This window comes from Bos javanicus, chromosome 1, assembly GCF_032452875.1.
Source record: "Bos javanicus breed banteng chromosome 1, ARS-OSU_banteng_1.0, whole genome shotgun sequence".
Taxonomy (NCBI): domain Eukaryota; kingdom Metazoa; phylum Chordata; class Mammalia; order Artiodactyla; family Bovidae; genus Bos; species Bos javanicus.
This window is the reverse complement of record NC_083868.1, coordinates 78,313,972-78,333,697: the sequence shown is the minus strand read 5'-3', so window position 1 is coordinate 78,333,697 and position 19,726 is coordinate 78,313,972. Positions and strand designations below refer to the sequence as shown.

The 19,726-nt window shown below is 39.7% G+C and overlaps 1 protein-coding gene and 1 long non-coding RNA gene across 3 annotated transcripts in view; one reads left to right on the top strand and one right to left on the bottom strand.

Moving 5' to 3' along the window:
• TPRG1 (tumor protein p63 regulated 1) overlaps positions 1-19,726 on the top strand; it is a 210,506-nt gene that overhangs the window by 122,870 nt on the left and 67,910 nt on the right. The gene's annotated exons all lie outside the window — the stretch shown is intronic.
• Positions 10,200-17,298, bottom strand: LOC133254490 (uncharacterized). Its single transcript, XR_009738683.1, has 2 exons — positions 16,985-17,298; positions 10,200-10,343 (listed from the first exon to the last, which is right to left on the bottom strand). It is a non-coding gene; the product is annotated as an uncharacterized LOC133254490 (long non-coding RNA).

Here is a 19,726-nt window from a genome sequence, read left to right as displayed (position 1 = left end):
AATTTTGATAAATTGTATTTTTCCAGGAATTTATTGTTTAAGGTGTTTCATTTAAAGGCTAAAAGTTGTTACTATTCCATTATTATCCCTTTAGTGTCTTCTTTCCTGTTATCAGTGATCTGCAGTCTCTGTTTTCTTTCTGTGAATGAATCTATTGATTTTGTTACTTTTAATAAGAATATGCTTTTCACTTTGCCAATTATCATGATTGCTTGATTTCTCATTGATTTTTACTGTTTTATTTTTTCCTCTACTTTTTTCTTTTTTCTTACTTTTGGTTTACTTTATTTTTTAACTTTTTAATTTGAAACCCAAAACATTTATTTTAGGCTTTTCTGCTTTTATAATGTGAGCATTTCAGTTCAGTTTAGTTCAGTTTAGTTGCTCAGTTGTGTCCGACTCTTTGCAACCCCATGAACCGCAGCACACCATGCCTCCCTGTCCATCACCAACTCCCGGGGTCTACCCAAACCCATGTCCATTGAGTCGGTGATGCCATCCAACCATCTCATCTCATCCTCTGTCGTCCCCTTCTCCTCCTGCCCTCAATCTTTCTCGGCATCAGGGTCTTTTCAAGTGAGTCAGCTCTTCGCATCAGGTGGCCAGAGTATTGGAATTTCAGCCTCAACATCAGTCCTTCCAATGAACACCCAGGACTGATCTCCTTTAAGAAATCAGACTGATTGGATCTCCTTGAAGTCCAAGGGACTCTCAAGAGTCTTCTCCAACACCACAGTTCAAAAGCATCAATTAAATTAATAAATTTCCTTCTAATAGCTGCTTTTACTACATCTCACAGATTTGGCTATGTTGTGCTTATTCTATCATTCACTTAGAAATATTTTATAATTTTTCTTGTGATTTCTCCTTTGACACAAAGATACTTTAGAAGTCATATTGACAAATTTCCAAATATTTTGAGATTTCTTAATATTTTAATATTATTGAATTTTAATTTAGAGAACATAGTGTCTTTGACTTTAATTCTTTTAAATGCACTGTAATGTGTTATTGCCAAATTCAGACTTAAATTGAAGAAAGTAGGGAAAACGACTAGACCATTCAAGTATGACCTAAATCAGATTCCTTATGATTATACAGTGGATGTGAGAAATAGATTTAAGAGACTAGATCTGATAGATAGAGTGCCTGATGAACTATAGACGGAGGGTCATGACATTGTGCAGGAGACAGGGATCAAGACCATCCCCATAGAAAAGAAATGCAAAAAAGCAAAATGGTTGTCTGAGGAGGCCTTAGAAATAGCTGTGAAAAGAAGAGAAGCGAAAAGAAAAGGAGAAAAGGAAAGATATACCCATTTGAATGCAGAGTTCCAAACAATAGCAAAGAGAGATAAGAAAGCCTCCTACCTCAGTGATCAATGCAAAGAAATAGAGGAAAACAGTAGAATGGGAAAGACTAGAGACATCTTCAAGAAAATTAGAGATACCAAGGGAACATTTCATGCAAAGATGGGCTCAATAAAGGACAGAAATGGTATGGACCTAGCAGAGGTAGAAGATATTAAGAAGAGGTAGCAAGAATACACAGAATAACTGTACAAAAAGATATTCATGACCCAGATAATCATGATGGTGTGACCACTCACCTAGAGCCAGACATCCTAGAATGCGAAGTCAAGTGGACCTTAGGAAGCATCACTACCAACAAAGCTAGTGGAGGTGATGGAATTCCAGTAGAGCTATTTAAATCCTAACAGATGATGCTGTGAAAGTGCTGCACTCAATATGCCAGCAAATTTGGAAAACTCAGCAGTGGCCACAGGACTGGAAAAGGACAGTTTTCATTCCAATCCCAAAGAAAGGCAATGCCAAAGAATGCTCAAACTACCACACAATTGCACTCATCTCACATGCTAATAAAGTAATGCTCAAAATTCTCCAAGCCAGGCTTCAGCAATATGTGGACCCTGAACTTCCAGATGTTCAAGCTGGTTTTAGAAAAGGCAGAGGAACCAGAGATCAAATTGCCAACATCTGCTAGATCATCGAAAAAGCAAGAGAGTTCTAGAAAAACTTCTATCTCTGCTTCATTGACTATGCCAAAGCCTTTGACTATGTGGATCACAATAAACTGCAGAAAATTCTTCAAGAGATGGGAATACCAGACCACCTGACCAGCCTCTTGAGAAATCTGTATGAAGGTCAGGAAGCAATAGTTAGAACTGGACATGAAACAACAGACTGTTTCCAAATACGGAAAGGAGTACATCAAGGCTGTATATTGTTACCCTGCTTATTTAACTTATATGCAGAGTACATCATGAGAAATGCTGGGCTGGATGAAGCACAAGCTGGAATCAAGATTGCTGGGAGAAATATCAATAACCTCAGATATGCAGATGACACCACCGTTATAGCAGAAAGCGAAGAAGGACTAAAGAGCTTCATGATGAAAATGAAAGAGGAGAGTGAAAAAGTTGGCTTAAAGCTCAACATTCAGAAAATGAAGATCATGGCATCTGGTCCCATCATTTCATGGCAAATAGATGGGGAAACAGTGAAAACAGTGTCAGACTTTATTTTTCTGGGCTCCAAAATCACTGCAGATGGTGACTGCAGCCATGAAATTAAAAGATGCTTACTCTTTGGAAGAAAAACTATGACCCACCTAGACAGCATATTAGAAAGCAGAGACATTATTTTGCCAACAAAGGTCTGTCTAGTCAAGGCTATGGTTTTCCCAGGAGTCATGTATGGATGTGAGAGTTGGACTATAAAGAAAGCTGAGCACTGAAGAATTGATGCTTTTGAACTGTGGTGTTGGAGAAGACTCTTGAGAGTCCCTTGGACTGCAAGGAGATCCAACCAGTCCATCCTATAGGAGATCAGTCCTGAGTGTTCATCGGAAAGACTGATGTTGAAGCTGAAACTCCAATTCTTTGGCTACCTGATGTGAAGAGTTGACTCATTTGAGAAGATCCTGATGTTGGGAAAGATTGAGTGCAGGAGGAGAAGGGGATGACAGAGGATGAGATGGTTGGATGGCATCACCAACTCAATGAACATGAGTTTGGGTAAACTCCAGGATATAGTGATGGACAGGTAGGCCCAGAGTGCTATGGTCCATAGGGTCGCACTGGGTTGGACACAACTGAGCACCTGAACTGAACTGAAAGAAGAGTGTTAAAAATCTGCTCTTATTGTGGGATTTTCTCTTGTATCTTTAAATTTTTTTTTTTTTGCTTCATGCATTTTAAGAGTCCATGTTAGATTAATGCACATTCATGATTGGTATGTCTTTTTGATGAATTGAGCCTGTTTTAATTATGAAATGTTATTTTCTATCTCTGACAATATTCTCTCTAGTACTCTACTTTATATCTCTTATTACTACTGACACTATCATTTTATACTTACTTTTGCTTAGTATATATTTTTTCATTTATTTTCTTTCTCTCTTCATATTTAGAATGCTTTTCTTTTTGAGATCACAAAATTGGGTCATACTTTTAATCTGTTGTGATAGTCTCTGCCTTTTAGTTGGAGTGTTTAGTCCCTTCACATTTTATGGAATTTTGATATGATTGAAGTTAAGGCTACTTTAACTTGTTTTCAGTCTCCCTCTTCTATTTTTTATTTCTTCATCCCCTCCTCATTGCCTTTTATGTTGCAGTTCTCATGCATATTACTTTTATTGAATTTCAAACCCAAAAGGATAATACTATTAATTTTGCTTTAAGAAATCATATGTATTTCAAAGAAATTAGAAAACAAAATTATCTTTTCTATTTATGCATGTTTTCAGTTCTTATGCTCTTTATTTGTTCCAGAAGATTCAGTTTCTCTTTGATGTCATTTTACTTATATAGGAAAAATTACTTTTTAGCATTTCTTTGTAATGTAATTTACTATGAAAAAAAATTCTTATTTTTTGAGGGGTGGGGAGAATCTTTGTTTAGCCTTTATTCTTAAGGAGTATTTTCTTTAGTTAGAGGATTCCAACTTGACATTTTTTTTCTTTCAACATTCTTAAGATGTTCCACTGTTTTCTGGCCTCCATAATTTCTGAAGAGAAGTCCACAATTATTTGAATTGCTATTGCTCTATATATTCTCTAAATGCTTTCAAATGTTTCCTTGATCTTTAACTTTCAGAAGTTTGACTATCATGTGCCTACTCCCTTGAGTTATGCTATAAATTCCCAGTTTTATTACACTGTTTAGAAAATGTCTTTTCTATTATTTCTCCTCTTTGGGATTTACTAAATATTTTTACATTTCAATACTTAATTTATATCAACATTTCATAAATACTTGACTGTGCAGTCTCTGCTTTTTTTTGTGTAGAATTTGATAAATTGCTCCTATATATCCATTATCATTATACTATTTGTGTTTTGTCTATCTTTGCCTATTATTTATTAGTCAATTTTTTTGGCCACTTGATTTGTCATAGACTGAGAGGAATTAAATTTTCCTTAATTACAATTCTTCTTTTTTGTTTTTTGTGTTTTTATATTATGAATGTTTGTGTTGTCTTGTTTGATGTAGGACCATTTATAGCTGTTGAATCCTTATTTTAGATTACAATCTTTTCATTATAAAATTTATTTCTTTTAATGTTTTCCTTGTTTTTGATCTTGTCTGCTGAGTGTAGTAAAGCTTATGACCATTTTGTTTGAATTTTCTTCATATATTTCTGCCTGATTTTTACTTTAAATTTTTGGAGTTAATTTTTTGATGTGTTCTTGTATGCAACATATAATTGAATTTTACTTTGTTATCCAACCTGAGGGTCTTTTCTTTTAATTTGTAAGATTAACCCATTTATACATATTAATATGACCATTACAGTCTTAGTTCTGCCATCTTGATTTTTGTATTATTGTATTTTTCTAAATATATTACCATATTTTCTGTATTTCCTTTGCTTTCCATTGAGTATATTTTTATTTAAGCAAGAAAGTTTATAGCTTTTTTCTACTAGTGACTATAAGTGACTTTTTTCTACTACTGACTCTAACATAGCATTCTTAATTCTATCTTTTTTGAATATTATCTGTTTGCTTCTCAATAATAAACTCATCCCTATCATTTTTTTTTACAAATGCTTTTTAAATTATGAAAATATGCTAACACATTTACAAGAGACCTGGAAAATACAGAACAAGGCACATGTAGTTCCACTATAGATTACAATTACTTTTTTAGGTAGAAAAATTAAGATTTTTAGTTGAAGTTTCATTATCAAACTCTCAAAAATTAATAGAATGAATAGACAGAAAAGTCAAAGGATATAGTAGACCTGGAAAACACTATGAACCAATTCAATATAATTAAGATTTATACAATTTTCACACCTCAGTAGGATAAAAATTCTATTCAAGTTCTCATAAACTGTAAACTAGGAGACACTGAAACATATCCAGTTCATAAGACCAGGTGCAAGAATTTGATGGTCATTTTAAGATATCTTTTTATATTGATTTCTAACATAATTCCACAGTGACAAAAGAACAGACTCTGTGTGATTTCAATATCTATCATTCATTTTTAAAGTTGCTTAAAATTACCATTATTAGTTATATTATGTTTATGAAAAAGTATGCTTCTACTTGGTATGCCATCTTCATCAGTGTATACTAAATCTTCATTGTGAAACATAAGAAATCTACATATTCATACTCTTCTCACATTTTCTCATCCTTTACCTCCCTTCTTTCATTAGTCTTCTCATACAAATTTCATTTTTTATGGCATGTTTTATTTGATTTCCTATAAGGCATACAATTATTACTATAGAAAGTTGGTGTAATTCCAGCCTTCTTAATTAATTTCTGGATTTTTATTCGGATTTTCATTCTGGGGTTAGAGTAAGAAAGCTTGTGCCAGCAGCTGGCATGCTGTTAAAAGTTAAAGGTCTTTCTCTGGGACCCTGGGGTAGAAACAGTGTGATGAAGGGGTAGTTTTTAAAGTTCTGCTCGGTTTTTTAGTAAACATCCATGGTAGAGTTCTGGACTAGGGGTAGAGTGCTGGATTTCAGATCTGATTTTACAACAGTTAACTTTGTTTCCTCATCTATCAAAAAGTCATTCATATTGTCACTTTGCTTCATTAATAGCTTTATTGCAGAGTTCTGATGAGATGGTTTGGAAGTACTATACAATATGCCTCAGAGATATCAGGTGTTAACAAGTTCTGATTTTTTTCCCCAGATACAAGTTTTTGTTAGAATGGAACTAAGTAGATTAATTTGATTGTTACTTTTATTTCCAAGTCAGTTGGCCCTTCTTGACTGGACATTGTCACTAATTTAAGTCAGAGGTCAGCCAGTAGCTGGCAGGAAAAGGAGGAAGAGGCAAGAGAAAATCAGCTGCTAAATAATCTTAAACTGGTTCCAGAGGAAAGCCTGAACAGAGTGAGCAAATTGTTTTGTTATAAGAAAATGCAAATGACTTAACATTAGTGGGCTTCCCTGGTGACTCAGATAGTAAAGAATCTGCCTCCAATGCAAGAGACCCAGATTTGATCCCTGGGTTGGGAAGATCCCCTGGAGAAGGATGTAGATGGTAATACTGACATTGTTTGTTTACCAAGAGCTCTTACCTCCCCTGTGCCATCTGACCTTCAACACCAAGAATAAATCGTACAAACTGAATACCTTTTAGAGATGAGAGAAGTGAGACCAGGAGAAGTAAGCAGAGATTCAGGCACCAGCAGCTATTTAATATTAGAGCTGGGTTTCAAAATCAATTCTTCCAACTTCCTGTTCAGTGTGCCTTTCTTTTAATAAATAATGTTTGATCCCTTTTTTTTCTATCCCCGCCTCCCAATCCCCCCTCTCCCCTTCCATCCCCTGCCTTCTCTTTCCACCCCTGGTTCTCTCCCTTTGATCTTGCCTCTGTATTTTTTATCCTCTCTCCTTTCCTTTCCTCTTGTCTATTCCTCTGGGTGAAGACAGCGTCTCTTGTTAATATAGCTTCTTCTCTTAAGCCACGGAGAGGTCTTTTGGAACTTAGCAGAACATGTGCCAGCATATCCCTCATACTGGTGCTTACAAAACAGAGTTGTTTTGTTTTAGTCACTGTTTTGCCTTTGGCTTAATGTGAAGTGAGAGGGCGATGGGAAGAGACAACTAGAGGCTAAAGATCATTTATGTGTGAGATGAAGGAAGATACTCTTTAGATTAGAGCATTCATCAGACAGAAAACCAGGAAATGGCAAAAGGCCTGGCTTATCTTACAGGGTAACTGCCTTAACCAGTTGCTAGTACATAGCTTCTTGTACTAGTGCAGAGCTTATTGTCTCTTATCTGAGATGCGAACACTACATCTTATTTCTATCATAATTGGGTTCATTCCCAGATTTTAATTAAAATTTAATTTTCATAACCTTGTATCTGTAACCTGTTAGAAAAGTGGAGGAGGGAGAGGAAGACTCCATTTCTATGAAATTAACCATAAGGTTAAACCATGACCAATCTTAACAGCACCAATTTTCTTACTGTCTGAATTTAGACAACTCACTTTAATTCCTGGGCTCTCAATTTCCGATCTATAAGATGTCAATTATAAAACTCCATGTCAGTCTTAATTCATAGGTCACTATAGATTTAAATGGTGGATGTGAAAGTGTTTTGTAAATTGTACAGTATTAAAATAATTGTTACTAAAAGAGTTCTAAAGATCCACATTTACTTAACAATGCTCCCATTTAAAAAAATATGCCCACAAGAGATAATGATGAGGAAACTGAGTGGTCAAGTGACTTGTATGTTAACATGTAGATATGTGATGTGTGTATGTGTGTGTGCTTAGCTGCTTCAGTCATGTTCAACTTGGTGGGACCCTATGGACTGTAGCCCTCCAGAATCCTCTGTCCATGGGATTCTCCATGAAGGAATACTGGAGTGAGTTGCCATGCTCTTCTAGAGGGGATCTTCCTGACCCAGGGGTGGAACCCACATCTCTTACATCTCCTGCATGGGCAGGCAGGTTCTGTACCACTAGCACCACCTGGGAAGCCCATGGTGAGGTCTGAAACATGAGATCCTCTAATCTCAAATCCTTTGCCATGGAGGTAATTCCTACTGGCTATCAAATGCACTGTAATTTTTGTGAATAAATGGCCTCCATGTCATGACCTTTATTCCTATCTGAAGTTTGTAATGAGGAGTTAAGAGTTTAGATAGCCTGGGGTTTAGAGTCCCTTGGACTGCAAGAAGATCCATCCAGTCCATTCTAAAGGAGATCAGTTTTGGGTGTTCTTTGGAAGGAATGATGCTAAAGCTGAAACTCCAGTACTTTGGCCACCTCATGCGAAGAGTTGACTCATTGGAAAAGACTCTGATGCTGGGAGGGATTGGGGACAGGAGGAGAAGGGGACGACAGATGATAAGATGGCTGGATGGCATCACCGACTTGATGGACATGAGTTTGAGTGAACTCCGGGAGTTGGTGATGGACAGGGAGGCCTGGCGTGCTGTAATTCATGGGGTTGCAAAGAGTCAGACACGACTGAGCGACTGAACTGAACTGAGGGCTTAGAGAGCGGGTTCTGGAGTCAGGCTACCTGGTAGCCAAATCTGTTCTGGGTGGCCTAGAGCAAGTCACACTACAATCTGTGCCTCAGTTTCTTCACTTGCAAACTGGTGAGGGTAATAGCATCTATCTCAGTCTATGTTAAGGATTAAATGAGATAATACATATAAAATGTTTAGAAAAATATGTGGTGTGTAATAAGCACTTGAAGGATGTGAGCTTCTATAATAAGTTTGGGAGAAAGACACTGGTTTAGGGTTCAGGAATCTGGGTCCTGATCTACTTTCTTGATCAAAAAAGTCTCCCCTTGCTAAATTTCAGTTTCCTCACTTACAAATGTTTCAGATTTTTTTTTTTAATGAGGTGTAGCTGATTTTCAATGTTGTGTTAGTTTCAGGTATATATCAAAGTGATTCATATATATATATATATATATTCACACACACACACACACACACACACACACATACACACATATTCTTTTTCAGATGATTTTCCCTTATAGGTTTTTACAAAATGCTGACTATAGTGACCTGTGCTATATAGTAGGTCCTTACTGCTTATCTATTTTATATACAAATTGTAGTGTGTATATGAGGGCTTCCCTCATAGCTCAGTCAGTAGAGAATCTGCCTGCAATGCAGTAGACCTGAGTTTGATCCCTGGGTCAGGAAAATCCCCTGGAGGAGGAAATGGCAACCCATTCCAGGATTCTTGCCTGTAGAATCCCATGGACAGAGGAGCCTGTGAGGCCCCAGTCCATAGGGTCGCAAGAGTCGGACACGACTTAGTGACTAAATCACCACCACAGTGTGTATATGTTAATCCCAAACTCTCAATTTGTTCCTAAATCTCTGAAAAATTTTTGGCTCTTTTTTCCTTTTGGTCTTGAAATCTTGTGCTTTGTGGTATTCTATTGATGAAGCAATTTTCCCAAAGTCGTTCATCTTAGAGGGCTGAATGATTTTACCTAATCAATTACTCCTATGAAAAATGTCTCCAAAAGATTTTCTGCTAGAAAATATTATTGCTGTCATATTGACATGCCAACAAAACCTGAGGGGGACGGTCAGGCCAAGAAATGCCTCCTTGCAAGAGTAGGCATTGCACATTTATCTCTCCATGCTGCTAAAAATTTGCATTGTGCTGGGAATTGCTGGATGTGGTACCCCTCATACTGTCTGTAGAGATGCTGTGAAAACAAGGGCTGGGAGCTGCCCACTGTTGACTTAGTATAGCAGGAGAAGGGACTAGAGAGGAGGGCACTCCAGACGTTACCCCATCACCTCAGTCTTGCTCCTTTGGATCCAAAGACCAGTGAGCCGCTCCATGCCCACAGGGTCCTAATTTGGCATCTCTTTCTCAGACAAGGGCTTCAAAAGGCCTCTCCTCTGCTCTGGGGGAAGCCGGCTCGTGGCCCAGGCCGATTCTGCTGGCTTCGCGTCTGTCAGTGCATCCTAATCACTGTTATAAGTGTGGTTCTGCACAACACCTTGTGAAATAGTTTCCTATTGCTCCAGCAACATCTCCTGTCTAGACAATCTAATTATGAGCGCAGAGCAAACAGCTGAAGTGTTTGCTGCCCCCAAGGGTTGCCTAACTCTAGGAGTGGGGGTGGAGGACAGGGGAAGGGAGGGAGTGGATGGCAGTGGTAGCTTTTTGTTGACTTGACCAGAAAACTGAGTGCTCCAAAAGAATCTGGTTAACTTTTAATTAAAAAGAAATGATCTGGTGGAAGCTGGCACTTTGTTGTTTATCCAAACTCAGTGGAGGATTAAACATAGCGATTCATTTCCCTCCAATCACATCTTTTTCTTGGCTTCAAAGGTGGTTTGTGGTCTCTGCTTAAAAAAAAAGAAAGAAAAAGTCACTGATTTACTCATCTGCCCTCCCAGTAGCAGTTTGAAAATAAAAAGTGGCTCCCTAAATGTATGTTCTTTCCACGTAGTAATTCGATTACATTCAACAAGTCCTTCCTGAGCTCCGGCCACGTGGCAGGCGTGATGACAAGGTGACAAGACCTGGATTCTGTCCCCAGGATGTTTATGGTCTCATGGGATGCAGGCACACACATGCACTAATGTTTTAACCAGGCTTTGATTAGTGCTCCAGTGAAACGCAAATAGTGCCGTGGGCACAGGAGAGGGGGAGAGAATTTCTCCTCGGAGATATGGGAAGGTCTTAGAGAGAAGGTGGACCCTGAGCAGGTCTTTATAGGATGAGCAGAATTTGGGCAGAGAGATAGTGAGGAGTTGTCCAAGCATCAGCAGACAAATGCCAACTAGCGTGATCTTGCCAGGTCTCCTGTGGGGCAGGGTCCCAGCTGTTAAGAAGGTACGGTGGAAGTTTTCAAATGGTTTTGGATGATGATATGAGGTGTTTATTTTTATTTAAAAAATTTCTGTTGGAGTGTAGTTGATTTACAATGTTGCATTAGTTTTATGTGTACAGCAAAGTGAAATAGTTATACGTACACATATATTCATTTTTTGAATTCTTTTCCCTTTTAGGTTATTACAGAGTATTGAGTAGAGTCCCCTTTACTATACAGCAGGTTGTTATTAGTTATCTATTTTATATACAGTAGTGCATATATGGTGGTCTTCCCAGATAAAGAACCTGCCTGCCAATGCAAGGAGATGAAAAAGACAAAGATTCAATCCCTAGGTCAGGAAGATCCCCTGGAGAGGGAAATGGCAACCCACTCCAGTATTCTTGCCTGAAGAATTCCATGGACAGAGAAGTCAGGTGGGCTATAGTCCATAGGGTTACAAAGAGTCGGACATGGTTGAAGTGATTTAGTATCACACAGTATATATATATACATATATATATATGTATATATATACACACACACACACATATATATATGTATATTATATGTAAATCCCAATCTCCCAATTTATTTCTCCCCCTCTTACCCCTAGTCATCATAAATTTGTTTTCTACATCTGTGATTTTAATTCTGTTTTATAAATAAGTTCATTTGTACCCCCCGCTTTTTTTAAGGATTCCACATGTTAGTGATATTATCTGATATTTTTAATATGAGGTGTTTAGGTTTTAGTCATCTTAAGATCTGAGATGATGAAGGTTTTAGGAGAAGAGACAAAATGATTGGCATTTTTCTTTGGGAAGTTAAGGAGGGAGCAACAACATAAGAGGTGGTTTGAAAGAGACAGAAACTTGGAAAAGGGGGCCAGCTAAGGGAGAGATGTTTAGATTCTCTGAGGGTAGAGTTGGGAAATTATAATAACCTGAACTGGACCAGTGGATATGAAAAGGAGGGCATGGGTGTGAAGACTTGGCTGCAGTAGAATCTCTGGCATGTGATGGACAAATTGGGTGTTCTTGGTATGGGAGGTGGAGAGAGGGGAGGGTTGTGAGCCTGCAATTGGAAGACACTCTTCATGTTTATTATCTAGGGTGGCTGCTTGGCTACTCAAGCAGGGAAAAGTCGATGGTTGGAACAAACTGTTTGCACCATTGACATTTACTGAGCACTTGGCATTACCTGTTGCTAGGCTGGGCGCTGTAATGCCCTTGTGCTAAAGAGTTTCTGCCTTCATGGAGTTCACAGTCAAGGGGGCAGTCAAATCATCATACTGTTACATAGAAAATTACCAGAGTGAAAGTGCTTTGAAGAAGAGATATATGGGTTGTGTGAATTATAGACTGTTGTGTAACAGCTCACCTCAAAACTTGGTAGCAGTACGTAAAAATCACTTATTATTTCTCTGCTTCTGAGGAGTATGGGTGTGCCTTAGCTGGGTCCTGTGGTTCAGATCACTGGGGCCATGGCATGTCAAGCTCACTCTAGTGGTTGTCCGCAGGCTCAAGTCCTCACTGGCGGATGGCCAGAGAGATGGGTTCCTGCCATGTGAGCCTTTCTCTAAGACTACTGACAACATACATGGCTGCTGGTCTTTCTTACAGGGGACAAGGGAAAGAGTGAGAAGGAACATGAGAGACTGAGCAAGATAGATGCTACCATGTTTAGGTAACCTCATCTTGGAAGGGACAGTTCCTCACCATGTTGTATTCAATAGAGGCAAGTCACTAAGTCCAGCTCACACTCGAGTGGTGGCTGTCACCTGAGGGCAAGCAGGGCAAGAGGTGGACACTGGAGGCTGTTGAACAAGCAGCCTTCCACGTGAAGGTGATCAGGACCTTTATTAGAGGATTTAGATCTCAATTGGAGGGTAAAGATGAAGGAAGGCTTCTCTGAGGGAGGGCTTCTGAAACTGGGACCGAAGGCACAAGGTGAAGGAGGTTACGGAGAGTGGTCCAGGGAGAGAATAGTTCATGTAAAGGAGAGAGACAGAGAGAGCCTGGTACCTCTGTGGAACTATTAACAAGTCAACAAGAGGGCCCAAGGGACACCAATGTGGAATGACTTTCAAATTTAGATGCTGGTGAGCTTATGGCATTTGGAAGAGTTAGAGTAATTCAACTGGTATCTGTCACTTGCACTGGCAGGCATTCCCTAGAGAGGTTCAGAGTTAAAACTAGTTTGAAAGCCCTTGCTCTAAACTGTGGGACTGTTTCTGGTACTGCTGGGGAATGGTTCTGATTCAAGTGTATAAAATGAATCAAATTGCCCACTTATCTCTTAGGATAATTACTTACTGTGTAATGTGATAATGTTCATAAATCGCCCGAGGCTTTTTGGGGAAAGGTATTATATAAACACAAGGATTTATTAGTGATGATGGAAACAGATTTGAGGGATAAGATCAGATGTGACTCTTGATGCTATGGCATTTGACTCCAAACTAAGAGGCCTATGAAGTTCATGTGAGTTCTTGAGGAGGGTTTTAGGTTAAGAAATGGAGGCGGCAGAGTATTGAGAGGTGGATGGAATGGATATAGGCATGGAGAGGTAGGGTGGAGAATGGGGAGTGCTCTTTTTAGCTCATTCACTCTGAAAATAAAGGGCACTTGCCATTTGTCAATCTGTCAAATGAATGTGACTATTTAGAAATGCAACATGGAGATTTTACTGGGCTGGGAATGAGAAAGTCTGAATTCTTATCCCTATTTTGTCTTCAATGTTCTGTGTGTCCTTGAAAGAAAGTTGTTTTCTCTTTCAGAGCCTTATTTTACCCCCATGTAACATGATGGGTAAAATCAGATGATCTTCAAGGTCTCTGCCATCTTGTGGGCCAGTAATTTTATAACTTTTTCCATCATTTCTGCTGTGAAATGAAAACAATAAGAACTTGTTGACAGTGAGGGAATATTGTGACCAATGACAGTTTTTGTTTTGGGAAAGTTTAACATTGGTGGCAGAACTTGAACTTTTGTGCATTTATTTTGTAGACCCTAGGGATAGATGAAAACTGCAGAGAGAAAATAGGCAAGAGTTGGTGTTTGATACAATTTTTCTAGCTTACACTGACATATTATTCTTCTTTCTCCTCTTTTTACCCCACTGATCTTCTCTTAGTCCAAATTCCCTAGACACAGACATGTAGTTCATATTTTGGAGTTAATAATATCCACCCTATAGAGGATTAAATGAAAACATTGAGAAGAGCCAAGCTGGTGACTGTTATAGATGCTCCAAACATATTAGTTTCCTCTTGCTTTCCAATTTTTTTTTCTATTAGGAAGATAACACTCTCCATACATGTTTTTTAGTACTGCAAAATGCTAATAGAGAGCTAGGAGCTTCCCAGGTGATGCAGTGGTAAAGAATCTGCCTGCCAATGCAGGAGATGCAAGACATGCATGTTCAATCCCTGGGTTGGGAAGAAATCCTGGAGAAGGAAATGGAAACTCACTCCAGTACTCTTGTCTGGAAAATTCCATGGACAGAGGAGCCTGGTGGGCTGCAACCCATGGAGACACAAATAATCACATGCAACTGAGCACAACAGCAATAGACAGCTACTCCCTGAAAAGCTACCGAGTCACTGAGTGGGGCAGTTAGGGCTGCAGGTCTATGCTGTAAATTTCACAGGAAAGAACTGATGATCATTTACTTTACTCAGGGCCTGTTACTTCATGGCAAACTAACGAAGACCTGGAACCTGTTTTCTGATGGAAATAGGAACTTGATGAATTGGTTTGAAACCACCTAAGCCCTGTTAACAGGTGATTCAGGTTTATTTCTGGGAGCAGGGAAGGCACATGTTAAAATGCTCCTAGGAACAAGACAGTACCCCGGCCACCTGCCCCCAGTTCAAGCCAAGCAGGAGGCACGCGTAAGAAGGGACGACTCTACAGGTGTGCATAGAGAAGTGACCTTAAATGCAATGCCTGGGCACCTGAAACACCTAGTATTACATTTTTCATAATACCATTTGGTAATGGGGCAGCAGGCAGAGGAAACCAGTTTTAACATAAAACCTGAATTATCATTAAGAACATTAAGTAATTAATAGTCTTCAATTTTTTAGTTAAAAAGTCATTTCAGCTATTGAACATAGTTACAGACTTTGTGGGCTTTCCAGATGGCACTAGCGGTAAAGAACCCGCCCGCCAATGCAGGAGATATGAGACTCGGGTTCGATCCTTGGCGGAGATCCCCTGGAGGTCTTTGGAGGAAGAACTCCTGGAGGAGAGCATGGCAACCCACTCCAGTATTCTTGTCTGGAAAATCCCATGGACAGAGGAGCCTGGCAGGCTATAGTCCATAGAATCTCAAAAAGTCCAATAAGACTGAAGCGAGGTAGCACTCACACACAGACTTTATGTGTTTCTCTTGCATTTCCTGCCCCCTCTTTCATGGTAATTTGGATATTGCTAGACCTATATTCAGGAAACAAGCTTTAACTGTAGTTGTTTTAATGTGATGATTCAACAAATGAAAGACAGTGCCTAGTAGTCTCTGTAGGGTAAGAAAGATGAATTATATATTGGTCTTGCCCTCAGATAGCCTGAGCTCTAACTGGGAACAGGGTGAGTAATTATATAGAAAACTAATTTTCACAGAACACTTGACACAATAAACCCGAAGTGAAAGACAGAAGCAATGTATTATTGAAGCAATTCTGAGGCTTTTTTTTCTTTAAGGTTGGTAATTTTTGCTCAAGAGACAGATGAATTTGGTTAGAGAACAGTGCCTTATAGACTGGGGGGAAAGTATTATCAAAAGGCATGATGATGCAAAAGTCTAAAACATTGTTTCAGAAACCATGACCAGTCTCTTGGGTGGCTGGAGGGTAAGGAGAGAGGTGGGAGAAAGGAAGGGGAAAGGAGAAATGGATTTTCCAGGCAAGATTACTGGAGTGGGTTGCTATTTCCTTCTCCAGGGAATCTTCCCGACCCAGGGATTTAACCTGGGTCTCCTGCATTGCAGGCAGATGCTTTACCCTCTGAGCCACCAGGGAAGCCCTTTGATTGGCTGCTGCTGCTGCTGCTGCTAAGTCGCTTCAGTTGTGTCCGACTCTGTGCGACCCCATAGATGGCAGCCCACCAGGCTCCCCTGTCCCTGGGATTCTCCAGGCAAGAACACTGGAGTGGGTTGCCATTTCCTTCTCCAGTGCATGAAAGTGAAAAGTGAAAGTGAAGTCGCTCAGTCGTGTCCGACTCTTAGCGACCCCATGGACTACAGGCCACCAGGCTCCTCCGTCCGTGGGATTTTCTAGGCAAGAGTACTGGAGTGGGGTGCCATTGCCTTCTCCTTTGATTGGCTAGTGGGAGTCAAAAAGCTTTCATTGCAGGAGAGGTTTTCTGCATATCTGTGTCTCTACAGCCTGTGGAACATGAGTATGTGGCAGGCACATCACTGTGTACTCAGTGAATGGTGAGTACATGGCCAGACCAGTTAGTGGTGTGTGGGATGGATTGGAATACTGAAAAACATATGATCAGATCTTTGACTCAGTCCTGGTAAGAGGTGTTGGATGCTTGGCCTAGGTATGGAAAGGAGAAGTCTTAAATGAGAATCTGAGTACCATACTCTGCAGGCAACACTGATTAGTGGCCTCAGACTCCAGTGGAGCAAAGTCACTTGAGAGTTACTTAAATGGAGATGAAGTCTGAAAGCAGAATTGCTTGGGGTTTCTGGACCTACTATCCTCAGCAAGTATCAAGTTACATCGCATACTATGATGAACTGGGCAGCAGACAAGGATTTTGTCACACATGCTCTTGACTTTGCCTTTGGGGACCTATGCCAAGAATGCCCTGGATTTGATCTTGGGTGCGGTGCTGTCCACTCACTCATAATGCCCTGGGAGGCGTGTTGACAAGGATGGGTGGATGGTGGGGTTTTGCTGAACTATTTCTTGGCAAACTTCTGGGAAAAGGCGTTCCCCAAATGCCACAATACTGTTATTTTTGAGAAATGGACTGAACCCAGGTGCCTGATTGGACAAGGCCACTCCCAATTTCTTCTAGATAAATATTTGGTTGCCAGGAGGTTATATTTAAATGAGGAATACCTCGTTAGGAAGTTATTGCCTAGTAATTCCTGCAGAGGGCAGGATCCCATCCCTTCTGGGAAATGTTTGGGAACCACCCCAAAACTTACACTGTACTCACTACACACTTAGTGTGGGGCATCCAGCCTGAGGTTCTCTAAACTCTGTTGCTCGGCGAACAAGAAAACCTATCAGTGTTATAGACACTGCATTTCTTTGAGGGAAATGCTTCTGGTCTTCAGTGTCATAATGGCAGAAATCTGAAGCACAAACAGAATCTGAGTTACGGATTTGGCTTTAAAGAAAAAAATAAGTTCTCTGAAAAAGAGCTTGGTTCTTTCTGGAATCCAACTGCAGAGTCTGGGAAGCTAGAGAATTTGGATCTTTCAGACATAAGACATTCTTGACTTTGATCTTGCTACTCATAATCAATGTGTGAATGTTGGTTTTTCAGGCCCCACCAATTTTTTTCCTATGGTCTTCTCCTAAAATCTCTCTATGGGGAGAATCCTTTTATGTATTTTCTTTCCATTTTCACTGAATGAGACTATTAGGATTCAGCAATTAAATCTTATAACTTTTTTGGGGAATCATCTGTCTTTAGGAATTCTTCATTAGTTGTTTTAAGCACTCAGAACAAAACACAAAGGAAAACACATAGCAAAAAACAAGTATAAGCACAACCAGTCCATTTTGAGGGAGATCAGCCCTGGGTGTTCTTTGGAAGGACTGATGCTAAAGCTGAAACTCCAGTACTTTGGCCACCTCATGTGAAGAGTTGACTCATTGGAAAAGACTCTGATGTTGGGAGGGATTGGGGGCAGGAGGAGAAGGGGACGACAGAGGATGAGATGGCTGGATGGCATCACTGACTCGATGGACGTGAGTCTGAGTGAACTCCGGGAGTTGGTGATGGACAGGGATGCCTGGAGTACTGTGATTCATGGGGTCGCAAAGAGTCGGAGACAACTGAGCGACTGAACTGAACTGAACTGAAGCACAAACACAAATAAAAAAGCTATCACTCTGAGGTTCTGGGTCAAGGTTCACTGTTTTTGGTCCTCCTATCAAGATCCATCTTAAACACACATTCTTCTTAACAGTGTGTGGCATCAAGGTCACATGCTGCGACTCTCCTCATGATTTTCTGAATCATCTGTTAATCACCAGCAATGTATTATTTTTTTGTTTTGTTTTTACCACTTTGGATGCAATTTTTCATTAGGATATCCACTGAGATAGATCCCATAAAAAAGAAGAAATGTTACCCATGTATACCAGCTTAAATACAGGTGAGAAGGGCCTTGTTCAGCAGATTGGGCTGATCCCCCAGGCTATGTAGGGTCTGTTTTGGTGAAAACCCATCTGGAGGAATGACTTGAGGTGGAGACCTGGGGACACTTGGCCAAGTCAATGTTCAAGATTTGTTTCTTCTGATGCAGAAGAACCTGTTAATTATGATGTATTTAAATTCTTTCAATATGCTATTATCATAATTAAATACATAAGTGATAAGAAATATAGGTTTTTGGACTTGGAAAGTAATTTAGAATATCTGGCTCAATCTTCCTCATTTTATAGATGTAAACTGTGGTCTTAGGAGACTGTATCCCAGACCCCCAGTGGCAAGGCTGAGAGCAGAAACTAAAGAAGGAGAAATAACCAAAGAGGTTTGGCATTGATGTATGCCTGTAAATTCTAGCATTTTAGGTTTTCTTCTCTGTATGTCATCAGAAAACGGAACTCTGCTTTTTAAAAGCATCTAGGGAATGACTGACACATTGGCCATGAAGATAGATGTAGAATTAGAGTTTTGACTTTCCATAAATGAGCTCCCTGACACCAGTATTGAATGTATTCTCTCTTCTCTGGACTGTTCCTTAAACACCTGGAGAGCAAAGAGAGCAGTCTGCAATCTTCCAGGTGTCTTTCAAAACTGAAATTCTATAATTTGAAATTGTTATCTGAGTATTCTTAAAATATAGTAATAATGATATACTGAAGCAAAAACAGAAAAGAATCAGTTGGTTTTACAGAAATCATACCATATTGAAGGGAATGTGCTTGGATATCAAGAGTTTTAAATTTGACAAGATCCCAGCATTTAATCCCTCATACCTTTGTCTAGTGTTATTCTAGGGAAGAGCCCTTTAACAAAGTTTTCCTTTCATTGCTTCATAAAATTTTCAAATGACAATCTCTTTAAATTCTAATTTTCTGAAACCCATGCAGTTCCTCTGGGCAGTTGCTGGGTGGCAGCAGAAGTGTGAAGTGGTGGCCTATAGAGAAAGAATGGCAGAAGGGCTTCAAGGCTCATTGGGTGCTGAGTGTATGCCCTAGTCCTCATGGCCAGTGAATGACACAGCTGGAAGGGCTCATAGGGCTGCGACTGGTAGGGGAGGGAGGAATTTTTCCTTTCTCATTGTTTGTCACCGGTCCTTTGAAGAGGGTGGTAAATAATTATGGTAGCTGCTACAGTTTATTAAACAGCCACTGTGGGCCAGGCACTGCATTAGGCTCTTTAGATATGTCATTGTGAATTCAAATATCACCATTAGCAAGGTGGTATTTTCCCACCTCCCCCCCCCCCATTTTACAGATATTATTCCCATTTTACAGATGAGGAAACTGACGAAAAGAAAGATTATCTGAACCATCTTTGAGGCCACAAGGCCAGCCAGTGCTTTATCTGGGCTGAAACACAGGATCCCTATGACACCAAAATCTAGACTTTTCTTATCATGGGGATGCTGAAAAAATAAAGATAAAGCCAACAAAAGAAATCCCATCTCTGTTTTTGAGTTGAATTAATCAATGAGTCAGGGAAAATTTTGACTAGAGAGAGAATATTA